The sequence below is a fragment of the Nerophis lumbriciformis genome, linkage group LG14 (genome assembly GCF_033978685.3).
Source record: "Nerophis lumbriciformis linkage group LG14, RoL_Nlum_v2.1, whole genome shotgun sequence".
Taxonomy (NCBI): Eukaryota; Metazoa; Chordata; class Actinopteri; order Syngnathiformes; family Syngnathidae; genus Nerophis; species Nerophis lumbriciformis.
The window spans coordinates 28,941,158-28,956,005 of NC_084561.2; positions in this window are offsets into that span (position 1 = coordinate 28,941,158).

Sequence of the window (14,848 nt, forward strand, 5' to 3'; positions counted from 1 at the left end):
ACTCCGGTGGGTCTACAACCAACGGCGCCACCATCCTCCTCTCCGGTGGGCCAGCAGCAGACGGCGCCACCATCCTCCTCTCCGGTGGGCCAGCAGCAGACGGCGCCACCATCCTCCTCTCCGGTGGGCCAGCAGCAGACGGCGCCACCATCCTCCTCTCCGGTGGGCCAGCAGCAGACGGCGCCACCATCCTCCTCTCCGGTGGGCCAGCAGCAGACGGCGCCACCATCCTCCTCTCCGGTGGGCCAGCAGCAGACGGCGCCACCATCCTCCTCTCCGGTGGGCCAGCAGCAGAGGGCGCCACCATCCTCTTCTCCGGTGGGCCAGCAGCAGAGGGCGCCACCATCCTCTTCTCCGGTGGGCCAGCAGCAGAGGGCGCCACCATCCTCTTCTCCGGTGGGCCAGCAGCAGAGGGCGCCACCATCCTCTTCTCCGGTGGGCCAGCAGCAGAGGGCGCCACCATCCTCTTCTCCGGTGGGCCAGCAGCAGAGGGCGCCACCATCCTCTTCTCCGGTGGGCCAGCAACAGAGGGCGCAACCATCCTCCTCTCCGGTGAGCCAACAGACGCCGCCACCATGCACTCCGGTGGGCCAGCAGAGGGCGCCACCGCCATCCTCCCCGGTGGGCCAGCAGAGGGCGCCACCGCCATCTTCTCCGGTGGGCCAGCAGAGGGCGCCACCGCCATCTTCTCCGGTGGGCCAGCAGAGGGAGCCACCATCTTCTCCGGTGGGCCAGCAGAGGGCGCCACCATCGTCTCCGGTGGGTCCTCCCATGCCGGCGGTCGAGCCGCCTCGCCAATTGCGGCGGCGTTCAACTCGCCGTCGCCACCTAGCTCTTCCCCGCTGGTTGCGGGGACACTTGGCCTGGTGGCCCACCACCTTGTCCTCCCTCCACCCTCCCGTGACTTTGGACTTTTTGGGGGGGGGGGTTCTAGAACGTCTGGTATCCGTTATAGGAAGGGGGGCTACTGTCAGGCTTGTCCCTGACAGTTTGACTGTTTTAGTTTTTTCTCTGTGTTTGTCTTAGTTTCCTGTCAGCGCTTTTATTTTGTCTTCATTTCCTGAGTGTCTCCCTGAGTGCTGCTTCCCCTCAGCTGTGGCTGATTGGCACCTGACCACACCTGGTGTCAATCAGCCAGCTACTATTTAAACCTGCCTTCTCCTCCTGTCATTGCTGGATCATTGTCACTACTACCTGTCTTAACACGTGTCGTTGTAGCCCTGTCTACTTTTGTTTCACTCTGCTCATGTCCTAGTTCCTTCGTGTCACAGTAAGTGTTTTTGGTTTCTTGTCCACAGTTAGCCTCTGTGCTATTTTAGTTCATAGCCAAGTTTGTTCTCCGCCTTGTGCACGCTTTTTGTTACCCTTTCGTTTGTAGTTTTGCCTTAGTGTTTATTAAATCATGTTTTTTCGTACAATGCCTTCCGCCTTCTCTGCATCTTGGGGTTCGTCACCTACAAACTCTGACAAGAAGCACAGCTTGCTGCTTACTAAAAAAAAAAAAAAAACAACACTTACCTTTCACTATTTGAGTAGACTTTGTTCTGTCATTTGCGTACTGGCGAACAATCTCTGAATCCGGGAACATATCCTTCACGGATTTGTTGAAGACATCCGCAAATGAGAACGGGATGTTGCTTCCAGCTATCAGCATAGCCATCTTTGTCTCGGCATAAGTTACACCCTCGTGTCTCCATTTAGCGAGGTGGCCCATAATACTGGGCTGTGACCGGTGCTGCGCTGCGGCCACCTTGTTCAATGGAGAAGTCTGTTCTACAAAATTTACAGGCAGCATACCCCTTCACCTTCGAACTGTCCTGGATAAACTGAAATTCTTGTTTCCATTCGTTTTGGAACTTACAAGCGTATTTCTTCATCTTACACGTCGTTGGCGTCGCCATGGCTGTATCTTCCTCGTTCTTCTGCTTCGTCTCCTTGTTGTGTGCGCAGTTGTGCACTCTCTAAAAGCCGTAGATCTTATAACTTGATTGGGCAGGCACGCTGTTTATATCGTGGGAAAGCGGACGTGAAAACAGGCTGTCGACTCGTCACTCAGGTCCGCATGGAGCTGGAAGGGGCGTGACTTCCAGCTCCAGCTGGAAATCGGTAGATTTTCGGGAGAATATTTGTTCCGGGAGGTTTTCAGGAGAGGCGCTGAAATTCGGGAGTCTCCCGGAAAATTCGGGAGGGTTGGCAAGTATGATTGTAATATTGATATTCTTTAATCGCCCAGCCCTACATCAGTAGCCGTAAGGAGGAGCCTTGCCGACATATTATCAATATTATTAATAATTACATGTAATATATTTAGAATATATCATTATAATATCAGAATAAGATTTACTGGCCAAGTATGTTTAACAGAGTGTCACATTGTGTTGGTGACGAACCCCAAGATGCGGAGAAGGCAGGCTTCGTACAGGAAAACATGATTTAATGTCCATAAAATAAAGAAAAAAGCACAAACCAGAAACCAGGAAAACAGGAGACAGCAAGCAGGAACAATAATCAGGAACCAGGGAACAGCTGACAAAAGACGAGGAACCAGGGAGAGCTGGAGACAGAAAACAGTCCACGGCATACAACGACAGCGACAAGTATTACTCGAACAACAATACTCCAGCCCTGACTGGAGTGCAAAGCAGGTTCAAATAGCAGCTGGCTGATTGACACCAGGTGTGGCCAGGTGTCAATCAGCCACAGCTGAGGGGACACAGCACTCAGAGAGACAAACAGGAAACTGAACCAAAATAAGAATGCTGACAGGAAATAAAACAAACACAGAGGAAAAACTAAAACTTAACCAAACTGTCAGGGACAAACCTGACACAGAGAAGGAATTTTACTTGGTAGACTTTGCTCTCTTTGTTCAATGCAAGAAACAAAGAAAAACAAAAAACAAGTCGAATTGTAGCTGCTGAATCGTAATCGAATCGTGAGGTGCCCAAAGATTCCCATCGCAAGTGAAGTCGTTATTTTGGTAACAGTTATTTATCACTCTGGCCACCACTATGTTACCATGAATTGTAACTCACATTACTGATATATTAATAAGTAAACTATCTGTCAGGAAGTGTTGGTGACGAACCCCAAGATGCAGAGAAGGAGCGAAGTGAATTAGATAGATAGATAGATAGATAGATAGATGGATAGATAGTGCTTTATTGATTCCTTCAGGAGAGTTCCCTCAGGAAAATTAAAATTCCAGCAGCAGTGTACAGAATTGAGATAGAATTTAAAAAGTAAATAATGGGGGTATAAATGGAAACAAAATAGAAAAATATTACAATAAGAATAAAAATAAAAAAGCAACATTGAGAATAAAAATATAACAGTAAAATAAGAATATAACAAGAGAAACTAGGCAGTAGTGACCATGTTATGAAAAATTATATTTATATAGCGCTTTTCTCTAGTGACTCAAAGCGATTTTACATTGTGAAACCCAACATCTAAGTTACATTTAAACCAGTGTGGGTGGCACTGAGAGCAGGTGGGTAAAGTGTCTTGCCCAAGGACACAACGGCAGTGACTAGGATGGCGGAAGTGGGGATCGAACCTAGAACCCTCAAGTTGCTGGCACGGCCACTCTACCAACCGAGCTATACCGCCCCAGATGGCAGGTTTGATGCAGGAAAACATGATTTTAATGTAAAAAAATGCAGGGGAAACACGAACCAGGAACCCGGAGACAGAAAACAGGATACCAGGAAAGCAGGGAACAGGCAACAGGATACAAGACTCGAGGAAAACTGCAGACAGAAAACAGTCTACAGCATACAATCCTCCAGCACTGACTGGAGGGCGAGGCAGGTATAAATAGTAGCCTGATTGGCAATTGCCACCAGGTGTGCCAGGCTGCCAATCAGGGACAGTTGAGGGAAACGAGCGATCAGGGAGACGTGCAGGAACTAGGACCAAAATAAGAGCGTTGACAGGAAATTAAAACACAAAAACTGAGGAAAACCCAAACATAACCTGTCACGGTTGGTAAAACTGGTGGACCCAAATGCAGAAAAGACACAGATTTAAAGTTCAAGGGTTATTATTAATAAAACCAGAGGGAAAGGAGGGAGCTCGTAATCCTTGGCTTGGCAGTCCAGGAGAGCACACTGAGGCAAGCAGGCTGTGGCGAGCAGGCTGAGGCTAGCAGGCTGAGGCTAGCAGGCTGAGGCTAGCAGGCTGAGGCTAGCAGGCTGAGCAGGCACACACGGCAGGTAGGGAACTGAAGGCAGAGGGAAAAAACAGAGGTAGAATGAGGAGCCAAAAACACAAACATGGCAGATTCGCAAGATATCCAAAAGTGCTACAATTCAAGAACAAAGGGGCGAGAAGCGTTACCACATGTAGAAAGGTGAAACGATCTGGCAGTGAAGTCCAAACATTTGTAGGCTGCAGGTGATGAGTTGATGGCAGGCAGGTGAGTGATTAGGGTGCTGGGATCAGCTGTGCCAGGCTGAGAGCTGGAGCCAGGCCTACGCCCAAAACACACCCACTCTCCCAAATACACACACAGAGACAAACAAACAGACAGAGACTGTGACATAACCAAACTGTCAGTGACAAGCCTGACCCTATCATCACATTCCTGTTAGTAATGATTTAATTACTGCATCACAGCAAAAAGTGATAAGTTCTAAAATATTGTTACGGTTTTAAAGTGCCCCCCCCCCCCCCCAAGACCCTTAGACATGCACACTATGCCAATGACTACAACATCCTTATAAACAAGTGTATCAACATTACAGCATCATCATCATTCAGATAGTTACAAAAGCAATTAGGAAACGCATTACATGTGTGAGAAAGAGAGGTTGCCTGAACTAGACTAAAGGCATGATGAGAAGCAGTTGCATCGCAGCACATTCATGTTAAATGAGTTAGATGCATAATGCATCATTTTGAGCCCTCACAACAGCTATACTGTATTAGAATTGTGATGACACAGTCTGACGGGAATGGCTTATTCCCAGCGTGTCATCGAAGTAGCATGAAAGGTTTTTCCGAAACTCCGCTCTTACGATGCATCGATCCAGGATGTAGTAGATCTTTTTGGCACAAACCCAAAAACTGGACACCAGTTTTAGTAAATAAATTATTCGGCTACATTTTGACATATGCTCATGAATATGGTTGTCTTAATGCGTATGTGTTTGCATATCTTAATGTGTGCTTGGACTGATTTACTTGAGTGTAGGTGCATCTTAGTGTGTTTGAGAGACAGGTGGTTAAGAAGAACTCACCGAGTTAATGTATGACCTTGTCTAATCGACAGGGTATCGAACTTATAACAAGTAAAACTTTTTCAGCCCTGAAGCCTATTTATACATCCATACGGCCCTCTTTGATGTCGGCACTTAAAAGCACCGCTAACTTACCCTGGAGGAAAAGCCAAGTGCACAGAGGATGCTGGGATTGTGTGTGTGTTTGCATGAAAGTGTATGCATGAGTTAGGAAATGTGCAAGAGTGGAGCTTTGCATGTTTTGCTTCATGATAACAAACTTCTTAACTTGTTTAGCATCCATTCAACTGACAACATTATTTATGTCTATACATTGTATACATTTTGAAATAGTGAGATCTTTTTAATAAGTGTCTCCAAGAACATGCTTACTGTAACTCATCTACACTGCTTTCATACTGCATTCATGCAACGGCTAAAATTAGCCTGACTCTAGATTGATCTAAATCACTAGTCTGCTGGTCCCAAAATTATTTCTTGATTAGTTTTAATCTTGACATTCACCCAAATGTCAGTTTTTTAAAAACTTGTTTGTCAATTCAGTGCCGACTAATTTAGATGTTCCTGTGGAGTCCCTGAGGCTGGTCCTCAGGCCCTGTCCAGTCACATGCAAAGCTATTTTGACTTAGTGCAAAGAGGCGTGTTAGGGTCCACAGGCTGGTCAGCCCTCCATTCATGTCTCCGTGTCTGTAGCTGGTTAGCTATTTGTTCCTGTTCCTGCCAAAGTGCCTGGAGACGCTTTAGTAAATTGTTCCTATTGCTGCTGGAGAGGAGTCAGGTCTCTGTTCCTGTTTCTGATTTGTTACAGTAGTTATCCCAGCTGGGCAATCGAAGATAAGACAATTCACTAGATTGAGACGGGGGCCAAGGTACGGCTGCCACCTGTTCCTGTGCCACAGCTGCACTGGTCATCACAGAATCATGGGTGGCAGCAGACATCCTACCGTTCTGTTCCTAGACTTCCTAAAACAGAGTTTAGGAACAGAACACGAGACATCTGCTGCAATTGTGAAGGGATCTAGCACTCACTACTGTGATGTGCTCTTCAGTTTTAGGTACTGCCCTAGTGTCTTACTCCTAAGCCGTAGCCGTTACCCCAGAATTCCGTAGTTTATAGCGAAAGTATTTACAACTAAACAACATGCGCCATGTTGGACACCAATGATGCGTGTGGCTGTGCCCGGAAGCATGCAATTGTAGTCGTTCTGACCATTGAAGACACCGAGGTCATGTCTTCTGTATTTTTTTAAATGACAAAAAGAAGATGGTATGACTAGGGTTGCAAAGGGGTGGAAAGTTTCCGGGAAATTTCCGGAAACTTTCCAGAAATTTACCACGGGAAGTTAAGCTCGGGAAGTTTGGAAATATTGACCATTTTTTGATTATTCAAAGTTGGACACCGTCCATGGGAATTAATGGGAATACATGGGGAATTACAATACTTATATATTATTGGGCACTTGTCTATATGCTGCTGAATCTTTGTGGCATTTTTGACAAAGCTCTTTGCACAGTATTTGCAAATGTACACAGCCTTTCCGCCTACATTGGTTGGGGTGAAATGTCTCCACACATCAGATGGTATACGTGGCATTATTCTGTTTGTATTTATTTATTCTTGTGAAACACTAATGCAATACCACACACACAATAGTCAGATAAACAATTGGAGTAGTCTTTAAAAATATTTTACTGATGGACAAATGAATAGCAATAGGCTAGATGAATAACTTAACACTCAATCAGCATGCTAAATCAAGGTATAACCTAAATTATTGTATGACAACAGAATGGCTAGCAGAACAGAAGGCAGAGGAAACTACACGTTTTGATGTAGTATTTGCTAGTTGAACTTTACAGATCACACAAAAGGTAAATTCGGATCGCTAATGTTGTTAGCATAAATGAATGGGAATTAACATAGAGAAAATTAGCATCACGGCTAACGGAGAAATATTTTCGGTTCATTATGAGACTGTGGTGGTACATAAACCTAGCTAGCTAAATCATTTAACAAGTACAGGAACAGCTAGCTAGCTTGAGTGGAAGTCTGCTGGAGTAGTCTACAGTCACACAGTAACACACAATTACACCTCTATTAAACTTAAATACCATAGATCAAATATATTTACCCCAGTAATATCTTCAAAATTTACCTGACTGGGTGAAGTCCTTGGGCTCAAATACTAGTGTGGCCTCAATAGCCCTGTAGTGTGTAGCATGCTGGGAATTATCTGTGCATGTGATGGAGGAATGCACTGTGCAGGGTTGAAATTCTACTGAATTTGCATTAAATCAGGTTGTTTTAGCTAATAATCATGCTGCAATATATAGCATGTTGCATTCAATGTTTATTCCCATTAATTCCCGTTCATTCTCATGGAAAGTTTCCAACTTTGAATATTCCTGGAATTTTGCAACCCTAGGTATGACTGATTTTGTGTAGGACATCGTGTGCGCTGTACATCACAATGTGATAGATCATCCTCTCTCATTTTTGGTCATGCACAGCCGGCTACAACTCCAGACAACATCCATCCATCCATCCATTTTCTACCGCTTATTCCCTTTGGGGTCGCGGGGGGCGCTGGAGCCTATCTCAGCTACAATCGGGCGGAAGGCGGGGTACACCCTGGACAAGTCGCCACCTCATCGCAGACAGACAACATAACGCAATGAATCCAGACAACATAACGCAATGAATTCCACGTTTACTTTAAACATCATCCGATCCAAAATGTGCTGTCAACATAACATTAACAGTAAATTATACAGACGTCGCTAATGTTGATTGCACCTGAATTAAACTGATGTGAAACGCTGTCGGTATAATATCGTTGTCATGTCAGTCAGGTGCCACGCAAAACACACGCTGTGCGTATTTGAATGACAAGGTGCTTCATATTAATTTGATCCCAAACGCATTCCTGTACACATCATGCTCTGTCACTGATTCCTATATGAAGACAGACTTCTCTTCTCTCTAGTCCCCAACTCGGAGATGGCACTCCACTGTTTTCCGGGCGAGAACCATGGACTCGGACTTGGAGGTGCTGATTCTCATCCCACTCGCTTCACACTCGGCTGCGAACCGATCGAGTGAGAGCTAAAGATTCTGGCCAGATGAAATAAAAAATAAAATGAATAGTTAGCAAATATACAAAACAAAGAAAGGAATATAAAACAGGGAACTTTAGTCAATGAACCAAATAATAAAGAGTAAAATAAAGAACGTTTACATTATTTAGAGTAAAATGATCGTTTGGGACTTGTCTCTTTGTCAGTTCATTTTAGATCAATGACGGTGATGAAAACAGATGCGAGCGGCAACTCTGACTTTTTTCAGAACGAGTTGTCACTCGTGAGCGCTTCCTGATAAACATAGTTTGGCGCTTCGTAGTCAAATGCAGCAGCTGCGTTTTTTTCCTCAAAGTGACATATACATGGAGGGACACAGAATCATTCCTTGTGTTTCATAAAGCACCAATGCTTCAGTAAAGGAATGGAACAATTTTATTGTAATATGTATTGCAGCCTTGTGCGATAACAATATATATCACAATGTATTACTTGCTATGTAAATGTTAGAATCATTTCAAAACGGGTTAAAAAGGTTGCTAATTTGGATGTTGATGTATGCAGTAACATACTTTATAATTTCCAGTTGTATTATTTTCTCAAAACTATTATTAATCTACAAGCTAATTTACTGTCTTAGGTGTTTACTTTCTGTTCTAACATGGTTCTATGTACACTTCTGTTAAAATGTAACAAGCACTTATTATTCTGTTGTTTGGTTACTTTACATTAGTTTTAAACGATACCGCAAATGTGGGTATCGATCCAATACAGAGTAGTTACAGAGGCAGTATTGGTCATACGGTAACAATGTTGATACTGATATTTAAAATGTAAAATATAATTGAATGTTTAAATTTTTGATCATAACTATAATCAAACAAAAACACAGAGTAACAATATCTATTAAATGTTTAAATTATTTCCTACTCTTGGCTCTGACTTAAATCCTTTAGTTTTTGCCCTTAAAGGGGAACTGCACTGTTTTTTGGAATTTTGCCAATCATTCACAGGCCTTATTTAAGACACACACACACACACACACACACACACACACACACACACACACACACACACACACACACTTATATATTTGCCTTTCTAAATAGTACATAAATGCAATCAAAAGTCTGCTTACAATGGAGCCCATTGGAGTCGCTCTATTCTGCCTATAAAGCCCTTAAAAAAAATCCAAACACTTCAATTAAGGTTTTATATACATGGTGTTAGTATATATGTATTGTAGTAACAGGCACATTTATAATAAGATGTGATATTTACATATCTTGCTCATTTTAAGCATACATGGAGCATTGATTTCATTAACGCATCATGATTTCGCTTTTATCTTCGACAACATCACTGATTACTACTTACTGCAGACTTCATAAGAGCCAACAAACATCACTTACTGTACAATGTCTGCTGTCATTAGGATGTCGACTGATAGAATCGTGTTATATTCCCATTTCGATCATACTCGCGAAGAGAAGGTGGGTGGAACCAGACATCTTTTCTTGTCTTTCTTGCCATTGCTGGGTCTAAATTGGTTGGCAAAGTGTCCCAACTTGCCATATTACATCTAAAAATCGATTATTTCCCTCACCTCGTGGATGGTATGTGTTGTGCAACTCTACTTCAGTATTGTTTGATTTTGTGTAGACAGGTAAACCCAGTCGTAAGTGGTACTGAGAAGTAAAACACAACCAAATGTGTACTGTAATAAAGTGAACCAAATCTGTACTGTTTGGTGGAATCTAAGGATATCAGCTAAGAGCCAATCACATTCAAGAATGCTCCTTCCTATTTCTCGAAATCCATACACTGCATCTTTGATTGCAACTGGTTGGATTGCAGTTCAATGTTAGAATGAAGATGGAAAACCGATTGGGAAAATCCAAATTTAGATCTCTCTACCACTCTCACAGAGTTTCTATCTGTGTTTTTCATAGAATGACTCTTTGCTTTGCAACCCTTGATTCTCTTACTGATTGTTGCTCTCAGACAGGGAAAAAAGAAGTGCAAAAACCTTGAAAAACGAAAGAAGACCCAGGAAATAGCAAAAACAAAAAGTGTGTCTGCACAAAAAGTAAGTGTATGCATGTGTTTTACTCTCTCTGGGTTTCTACCTTTCTGATTGTTTTTACTTCAATAAATAAGACCCTCTTCCTGACAGTTATGTATCACAATAGAAGAAGTATGGAATGCAGTGACGTGCGGTGAGGTTCATGGCTGGTGAGGCACTGACTTCATCACAGTCAGATTTACAAACATATGAACCCTAAAGAGTATCTTATTCACCATTTGATTGGCAGCAGTTAACGGGTTATGTTTAAAAGCTCATACCAGCATTCTTCCCTGCTTGGCACTCAGCATCAAGGTTTGGAATTGGGGGTTAAATCACCAAAAATGATTCCCGGGCGCGGCACCACTGCTGCCCACTGCTCCCCTCACCTCCCAGGGGGTGAGCAAGGGGATGGGTCAAATGCAGAGGACAAATTTCACCACACATAGTGTGTGTGACAATCATTGGTACTTTAACTTAACTTTAACTTTACACATACAAACTGTAGCACACAAAAAAGCCCATTTAATAAAAAAAAAAACATTATTATGGTCTTACCTTTACTTATAAATGAAGTCCATGTGCAGCTCCTTTTGAACAAAAGCATCGATAACTTGTTTATAGAAGTCTTCCTTATCTTTCTTCAGTTTTAAAAGTCTCTCTGTCTCGATGGAGATCTTCTTTTAAGTATTACCTCCTGCTTCGATTGAAAGTCCAGTTTAGAAAACTGTTTTATTTTAGATATGTATTCCTCCATGTTAATAGTCCAGGCAAGAGGAAAAAATAAACGATCGCTGCAAACTGTTGCTGCTTGTCACTTATTCTGCAGCCGAGTAGTCGCAGAAATGCTCCCTGGGATCACTACCGCCCTCTACCACCAGGAGGCGGGATTAGTGCGAGCCTCACACAGTGCGTCTTCGCAGCAGTTTTATGATTGCTCAGCACAAGAAATACGTTACACACAAACAGTTGTTGACAAAATACACTGTACATTATATATCTCAGCTAACTAAACTATGGAAATGTATAATATAATTCATATAGCAATACGGTCTCACTGTACAGCAGGCCAGCAGTTAGCCGAGTCATTGCACAATCCATGTTGAGGCTCAACTCAGTGACGTGCCTCAACTGGCTGCTGACTCACCGCAAGTCTCTTCTCAGTATTTGAACGGCAAATGTGAAAATTCAGCAATTTTTAATAAAAAATAATCTAAAACTGGTGAAGTTAAATGGAAAATAACTATAGTATAATCACTGGATACATATAACAATTTAATTTAATTTTTTTTTCTTTTTAAATTGTTTTTCTTTCCATGATGGCACGTGAGGCCCTGCCTCACCTGCCTCCCCTGACTGCACGTCACTGATGGAATGTATAAATGCTTCCAGATGAATAAAATTGCTGCCACATTTCTACTGCTAATGGAGCACATTTACATTGAAATGACTGTTCTGTTCTAAAGCTTAACATGAAAGTCATCTTAGATGTGCGTGTATGTTCGCCATCCAACGCAAAAGTGCTTCTTCAGAATCGGAGGAGCATGTAGTCATTTAAGACTTTAATAATAGATGTTCTAACCTTTAAATTCTATGAATTTCCACGCACACACCACACACACACACACAATCTCACACTCTTTCCTGTGAAGAAGGATTCTGCTGACTTATTGATCCTTAGATGGTTTGCGGTATGCAGACGGAATATGTGGCAGGTATGCAAGGTGCGCTGTGTAGGTGTTGGACAGTGGGAGGCAACAGGAACAGACGATCAATGTGGGTATGCGAGGTCTCTGTAAAGCCAATTAACCCTCCATTGGAGCATGACTCATGCAGAAAGCAGCCTACAGAACAGAGCTGCTGGACAGGAAGAAAACATTAGCAACATTTATAAAGCGAAAACGATAAACAGACCAAATAAGAGCCTTGGTGGCAATATCTGAAGACGTAAGCCGGGGGTCTGCAACCTGTGGCTCTTTAGCGCCACCCTAGTGGCTCCCTGGACCTCTTTCAGAGATGTGTGAAAATGGAAAAAGATGAAGAAAAAAAAATATTTTTTTTTAATATATTTTCTGTAGGATGACAAACATGACACACACCTTCCTAATTTTTTGAAATCCCACTGTTTATGTTATACATGCTTCATTGATGAGAGTATTTGGCAAGCACCATTTTGTCCTGTTCAGCAATCCTTGAACTCATCGTAGTTTGTTTACATGTGCAACTTTGTCCGATGCTGCCAAAGAAAGACGTGTTTTAAGCCACTCCTTCTTTGTCTCATTTTGTCCACCAATTGATTTACGCTGTGCGTGAATGCAGAAAGGTGAGCTTTGTTGATTGTATTGATTTGTTGGAGTGCTTTTCCGGCATATTTGGTCAATCCATGACTGCAAGCTAATCGATGCTAACATGCTATTTAGGCTAGCTGTATGTTCATATTGCATCATTATGCTTCGTTTGTAGGTATATTTGAGCTCATTTAATATCCTTTACTTATGTCCCCTGTGTATTAAATTGATATTCGCATGTCTCATGACACATTATCTGGAAGTATTATTGGCTGCATTTCTCATAGGTGTTTGTGTGCCATGTTGTTCCAGACCACAGCAAATGTTACCCAGCTTGCAAAGATTGTTATAAATCTATTAGAAGAAGACAGCCTGCTGTTTCCTTTAACCTGGACACACATACCTTTGGCCATTCAAAAGTACTAATTTCCAGAAGTTATCTCATCCTGTGAGAAGCCTCCATTTTACTAATGATTTCCAATGTTGCAAAAATGTGTAGAATAAATATTACATTTCAACATTTCTGTCAACGAAGATTTGCATCAGCCTTTGATTGTAGGCTAATATAACAAATATAGACACTTACATTGATTGAGACTTTTATTAGTAGATTGCACAGTACAGTACATAGTCCGTACAATTGACCACTAAATGGTAACACCCGAATACTTTTTTCAACTTGTTTAAGTCGGGGTCCACGTTAATCAATTCATGGTAATTCAATTCATCACATCATGTGTTGTCTTCATTATAAGACTTATATAAGGCTTTTATTTTTTTTGCGGCTCCTGACAGATTTTTTTTTTTGATTTTTGGTCCAATATGGGTCTTTCAACATTTTGGGTTGCCGACCCCTGACCTAAGCGCACCATCACCAACTTGGTGCCAGGAAATTACTGCTTGATGTAGATGATTGCTTGGAAGGCAGCGTGCTTGGTATTTTATTCATAGGGTGATTGGGTTTGGGTACGCAGGAAGTAAGACATGAGAAGGAACAGACCCAAAAAACATCCAAAGAAAACAAGGCAAGTCAACGGAAGGATTTTCAAAATATGATGTAGTTTGACCGATCAAATTCCTACAAGATGTCAGAGTGACCCCGAACGGGACAAGCGGTAGAAAATGGATGGATGGATGTCAGAGTGTGGTTTATGGCATAATAACGAGAGCAGCTGCTATTTTTCTGCATGTATAATCAGTTCGAACAATGCCCTGAACTGTTTGGGCACCTCCCACAGTGGATCACCTTTTAGACAGTCCCTGTGCTTGCATACCTGGCTTTGATGTGGCAGGTGTTTGTTCAACGTGTATCACACACACAAATACACCCACCCACACACACGCGCACACACACACACACACACACACATACACACACACACACACACACACACACACACACATTAGAAATCGTATTCATTGACACATATGCTTACATTGTTTTGTTTTTATTTTGGTGTTCTGGGACATATTTGGATCCAGCATAATCAGATTGCACGTCTTAGGTTTTAGAGTCGTTAAAGAATGAAGAAAAATAGGCTTAAAACCATTTGAGTTGTCATAAGGGAGTGACGCTTAGAGTTTCCCTAACTCCTGTGGGAAAGATCCAACCCAATTTCACATCTCGGTAGGGAAAATTACATTCAAACATATGCACACACACACTATGTAAAACACGAGTTGTCACAGTCGGATAGGATTTAAGCATTGACAGTTTTCTAGTGTTACTTTTCTATGCAGCCTTACATTCAGTGCATTGATATTCCTGTCAGGCTTTTGCAATGTTGCAACACTATGCAGAACTCATTTCCGCATGAATCAGAATCCACAGATGGACAGCCTTTTAGGAGGCAAACTCATGAAAGGATGCAAAAATGGACATACGTCCAATGCATATAGTGGCGCCTCAATTGGAAGCCGTATGTGATGTGCACATTTTCTGATGACCTCATGCACTCCAAACATGAAGTCATGTGGGTCACATAACGATCGTAGGAATTTCCTTTTCTGTGACATATAACTTTTTTCCCCCAGCTGAATGTAACAAACAAGATGATATAAATAAACATTATAAAGGTTCCTGGGGATGTGCTCCAAGACGTCTGCGGTCCCTCACCGAACTGTAATGAGCACCACTTTTGCACTGTAATTAAATGTTATGCGCTCACATTCAA